Source organism: Chelonia mydas, chromosome 6 (genome assembly GCF_015237465.2).
Source record: "Chelonia mydas isolate rCheMyd1 chromosome 6, rCheMyd1.pri.v2, whole genome shotgun sequence".
NCBI classification, from domain to species: Eukaryota; Metazoa; Chordata; order Testudines; family Cheloniidae; genus Chelonia; species Chelonia mydas.
Window position 1 is genome coordinate 53,754,615 of NC_051246.2, and position 6,000 is coordinate 53,760,614.

At 44.1% G+C, this 6,000-nt stretch overlaps 1 protein-coding gene across 2 annotated transcripts in view; it reads left to right on the plus strand.

Moving 5' to 3' along the window:
• Positions 1–5,467, plus strand: part of TRIM44 (tripartite motif containing 44) — a 101,036-nt gene extending 95,569 nt beyond the window's left edge. For both annotated transcript variants that reach the window (XM_007055241.4, XM_043548312.1), the window contains one exon: positions 3,077–5,467. The gene's annotated coding sequence lies outside the window, so the exon portion shown is untranslated. The remainder of the gene's footprint in view (positions 1–3,076) is intronic.
• Positions 5,468–6,000: the final 533 nt, after the last annotated feature.

Sequence of the window (6,000 nt, forward strand, 5' to 3'; positions counted from 1 at the left end):
ATAGAGATTTGCTTGGAATGGCACGAAGGGGGACCGACACTGGGGATTTGCTTTCTATGCATGGCATGGCTTGCCCTGTCTTCATGAGATCTTTCTTGTTCCTAGGATACACTTGCTTGCCTTAATTTATGGGGCTAGTTTCCCCGCCCTCCCATTTGGCTGAGATTTGTTTTGACTTTGTCACTAAGCTCCTTTCTGTGCAGGGGCAAAACCACTAGCAATTAATTTAAGTGAAATGAAAATACCGTCCTTGTGCTCAGGTAGGGTCTGGGCTGCTGCAACACACTCCACCTGCTCAGATGCAAAAGGAACCTCATGTTTTGTTCAACAGGGACCCATCTGAAGAGCAGAGCGCCACTTGTGGGAGCTCCGGAGGAACTCTGCTCCCATCAGTGTAGTTTGAAAGATGTGGACTACAAGAGTGATGGCATGTGAACTAAGGAAAGGAAAGGAAAGAAAAGAAATGACCCACTAGATCAGACCAAATATCCACCTAGTCCCCTCTCCCGACAGCAGGTAGTTCCAGATGCTTCAGAAAATGACATAACTTCTCCGCTCCCCTTGTTCAACAGTGGCTATTAATAATGGAAAATAATCATAATTACTCATAGCATATGAATAAATGTTACCAAAACTAATGAGGGATGCCACCTATTACTAATAAAAAGGAAATTTACCTCATTCTGCAGTAACATTCCAAGGGTTGTGGGGAAGGGCAATTTTTTCCTGACCACTAATTTGTGCTCTGAAGCATGAGGATTGATGGCCCTTGTAACTCACAGTAGCAGGTGTCATTGCAAGTATCATTCTTGTTCATATGTATGTAACATTTGGATTCTTATTGCACCATTTCAAGTTGAGAAGAAAATTTAAGGCTGCACAATTGCTCCCCAGAAACATTATTACCCAAGGGACTAAAGGGGAAATCCAGTGTTAAAATCTATGTATCCTGTAGGCCCCTTGCTTCTTAGTGGACTGGATGCATCTTCCTTTAAACCAGTAAAAAAGATTGAGAGCAGTGGAGTCATTTAGTTTCCAAAAATTACCTGTTTACTGTCTTTCACGGTGTTACTGCCCGCAATGAGCTCAAAGTCTGAGCTGGACAAAATCTCCAATTTTCTGCCCATCCCCCTGTGGGGAAGATCAGCGATCAAGTCCCAAGCTTGGGGGTCTTGCTCTTTTGGCTTGTGATGGGCTGGGAATACTATGATAGACAGTCAGGGGAAGGGGGAAATAGAATTATGCGGCTCTATAGAGAGCCACAGTCCCTGTCTTCAGATGTTAATGTCAAACAGGGGAATGAGCAAAGTAAACTAGTCAGACTACCTAGTGCCCTCCATAAAGGGACTGATGGCTCAGGGGGTTGATAATGGGATTTACTTCAAGGTCCCTGGTTCAAATTCAGCCCAGATCAGTAAAGACTAATAGTGGTTATCATCCAGTGACTACTGTATGGCTAATGGAAAAAATGTGTCAGCCTCAGCCCAGCTCCTAGAGAGCAGGTGTCCACATAATAAAAAACTATCTCCATGGGTAGGTTTGTCTACAATTGTAACAGAGAAGCTATGTGTTGAATAAGCAAGACACTCAACTTCCTTCTCATCCCTTGAGGTGGCTCAGTCAGGACTGAGGCACATTAATAGAGCTTGTACACAGTAGCGCTTACTCCAGTATAACTAAGTCGCTCAAGGGTGTGGAAAAGCCGCCCCCCCCCACCCCCCTGGAGCGATGCAAGTTACACTGAGCTCAGCGCCAGGTGGACAGCGCTGTGTCAGCGGGAGAGGCTTTCCCACCAACATAGCTACTGCCACTCAGGGAGGTGGAATACTTATGCGGACGGGAGAGCTCTCTCCCGTCCGCATAAAGCATCTGCACTAGCAGCAGTGCAGCGGTGCAGCTACGTCGGTACAGCTGTGCTGCTGTAGCGATTCCAGTGTTAAGTAGCCCATAGCGGGCAGTTTGGAGGAAGCTTGCGGTTTCCCTGCCCGTGCCGTACCTGCTTTGTGGGTGGGTGGCTCAACTCCGTCTCTGAAGCTGTCACTCTTGCATTTCCAGCTAGCACTAGATTATCTTAAACTAGATGAACAAGCCCTTTGTGTCAATTGTTTCAAGAGCATCCTTTTGAAGTTAAAGCTCCCGGAAATCTGTTTTTGGTGGAACCACTGGTACAGCCATATACATTATGAGTTAACGTTTTAAACTCTGTCCAGTGTCAGTTGCATGCAGCTGAGCTGGTATTTGTCTCCTCTTATTAAAAAGGTTAGGCGGGGTAGAAGAGCAGTCGTTTAATACTTTACTTATCACGTACAGAAAATGTAATCTGGCCCCTAGAATCTTCACTGCATCTGTATTTGTCATTGCTGGTTCCAGCGATTTTACTAGTAATGAAATAGAAAGAGCACAAGTAAGAAAGAAACTAGACAGAAAGTGTGACTCCAAACCGATTGAGGTGGATTCAAAGAGCTGATGATTGTGTGAGCTGATGATCTCTGAGGGAGGAAGAGATAGGAGAATGTGTTCTAAATGTGACTTATAGACAGGTCATGGGATATAGAGACTTTGTAAGCTCTTCACTTGCAATGTAGCCTAAGTCCTAGATACTAAAATTTGTTACCAGCTAATGACTGTTCATTGGCCTATGTCCAGTGAGTTGGGGAATCTCAATCCAGTTCTCCTGTGGACAGGTGTCCACATCACAAACTTGGCCCCACTATAACTGGTCCTAACTGCCCCCCTTGTTGGCAATCTCCATAGAGTGCCCAAGGATTGAATGTGTGATATTCTCTCCTCCATGACCTGGTCATCCAGAATCCCGTTGAGACACACCAATGGTGAGAAGTTGGCCAAATCAGACACCTGAAAGGTGTATAGTCATCTGGAAAGGTTGAGCACCACTGCTCTAAATGACAGAAAGAGAAAATGTTCAGGGTTTGATTGTGTTTAACTCACGTAGGCTCTTACATTCGAGCTGGGGAGACCTATTCATCGTAATGAGCCATACATTTTCCACCTGTAGATCACCTGCCATTTCCCTGCTGTTCCCTTACTAACAGGAAAATCTGCTTTTGCTTCACAGAAGGATCCTCTCCACACAGACTCCATGTGATGCTGAGCATGCAGGAAGAGTGTCTTAAGTCACACAACTGCAGCAGAAGCAGCAGCAATCGTTTCCTCCCTTTACTTTGCTGTGTCTTTGGTTCTCCTAGATAAAAATATGATCCTTCCACGCACCTGTCCTTTGGGAACACACTTACTGTCACGCCTAGCGACATATTTCCCGAGCCGCCGTTTCTTAGGAGGACAAATATCCTGCAAAGATATGACACTGTGGAACCAGTAATTAAAATGAAGAATGCAGTACAGTAGAAAGTAGAAATATGAGTCTAAAAGCCACACTGGAGTTTTTACTGATGGGGGTTATTGAGGACTTCAGTTTAATAATTCAGTGCAGCTAAGATTAATAAATGATATGAGGTGGAAATGGTCTTTCAAGAAGAAGAATTGGAGTGGTATGTTAACGGTTTAATTTAGTGTGTTCTGAAAAATGCTGCATGAAACCCTGTATAATAACTGAGCACAGTCCTAAGATTTCAGAGCCTTTGTAGGGGGGGAGAATGTGTATTATGAATGATATTTATGCCTCATGAGTGAGGCTGTCTGAGCACATGCTAGAGAGTCAGGGATCCCAGCTCCGACACTGGCTTCCCGTTGGGCTTCCAGCAAGTCTCTTCATCTCTCTGTCTCAGTCTCTCCACCTGGAGCATGGCATTGGCTTTCATTTTCCAGGTCAAGGGCTGCCACAGGGAACTCCCATAAAGCGCTCATCTTCAGGTTTCCCACTTGTAGCAAATCACAGCCCCTGAGCACTTGATATATTGTCGTTCCCTTCTACCCTCTTTGCTCCAACTGTCTGTAATGTCAGTGAATTCCAGCCCTGCTTAATGAAAGGGCTTCAGGAGACATAGATAGAGGTCTATGCAGCTTAGAGGCCCATCCTGCCACCACATACTACAGGTCATTGGCCCAGATCTACAAAGGGACTTAGGTGCCTAAATACTTAATCATTAGGCCGGGGGGTTGGGGGGAACAGTCGCCTGGTGGATACGGTATCCAGCAGGAAGGTGGGAGACCCAGAATCTAGTCCCCCTGCTCCAATGAACTTTTAACTTATCCAAAGTGGAACAGGTTCAACAGGAGAGCTTACAGGACCCCCTTCCCTCCCCATTAGACTATTCCATAGCTCAGTGATTAGAGCACTCTCCTGAGAAGTGGTTGTCCCTGTTCAAATCTTTTCACACACACACCCCCCGCCCCCCAGGCCAAGGAGGAAAGTGAACCTGTCTCCCCCACATCCCAGGTGAGTGCTCTAACCATTGGGCTAAAAGTTATAAGGGAGCTGCATCCTTTGGGAACAATGAAATTGTCATCCAGTATGGGGAGGCTCGTGAGAAGAGTGAAGAGATCCTTCTGAGGAGCTGTGAGCTCACTCCTGTGAAAGATAAGAATACCTACTAACCATGCCTCATTCAGGTCCCTGATTCATCGAGGTACTTTTAAGCAGTGAGCGGTCCCTTGACTTCCTCCTCCTCTTCCTCCATGTTCTCCCATTCCTCACTCCAAATGACTCCTGGCCAGTGTTAAATTGATCAGTTGATTACCTTGCTACTGTAGAGAAGATTTGGGGGAAATCTTATTTCCTGGCCATGCTTCAGATCTTTGTATATATTACAGCCATATTGCTGGGGTACAAGTGGTCTAATGAATTTACTGTCAGGGATGTGGGATGTCAGAGTGTGCATGCACATGTTACCCTGGCCGTCTCAAACGTGCACATATATTCTCCAGGTACCTCTTGCACTGTCATACATTTAGTTTATGCCACTCGGTTTGTTTAGTTTTGACTTAAAAACAAACAAACCAAAAAAACTTCTGCTTTCTTTTTTCCATTTGATCATTAATTATTATTGAAGAACTGAGCCAAGTTCACTACTGATGTAAGCCCATCCAATTCCATTGAAGCCAGTGGAGTAATCCTGCTTACAGTAGTGGTGAATTGGGCTCCGTGAGTTCAATGGTATAGATGGAATTTAGTGACTTCCTAAGGTGCCGTATAATGTATCAGTTTCTAGAATAGCTTGAAATTGAATATCAAGGTTTGGGAAACACCTTGGGTTACTCATAGGGTACACAAATAGCAACATCAGTGGAACCAGGCATGTGAATAAGGGAAGCAGGTGTGGCCCTGAATCTCTAAACAACAGGATCCACCCACTAAACAGGATTGTCACAAATCTCAGAAGTTGCACAGGATTGTTTTTATTTAATTTTTTTTTTTAAACAGCTCCCAGTGGGAGGTTGTTTTTTTCTCCTCAGCAGCACAGGGTTTTGCAGGCTACACCATTTAGATAGATTTCAAGGGAAACAGATATTTTAGTCACTGAGTGAAACATTTTTACTTCCTAAAATTTAAAAAAAAAAAAATCACAATTTGCATAAAAATAAAGACGATCATCCAGAAACCTGTTATACGAAACTCAATAATCCAGACAGAAAGAGGTACTGCAGTATATTTTTGGAAAGGTTTCTGGTCTCTTTTGCAGTCTCATGCTGTCTAGGACACCTGGTAAAAACTTGAAGCGGGGAGAGCATTAAATACAGAGCAATGGCTTGTACAGAATGACCCATGATTTCTGTTTTATACATTTGATCAATTTAAATCCTGTGATATTTCCCATGATTGCTCCAGCAGCTTTCCATAAACTACACCGTGCCATCTTAGTCCTTCAGCATAAGAATTACATTGTTCCCATATTATTCTTAAACCATACTGTGTAAGGGCAGATGTATTAGTCAGATTGGATTGAATTATGTTTTGATTTGACACGTGCTGCAGTACTCACAGAAATATCAAGTAAGCCTTTATCAGGGGAGCAGGTAACAGCTTCTGTAATGAATCAGGAGCTGAATAAGGGTGACTGGTTGCTATCCAAACAGAAGCAA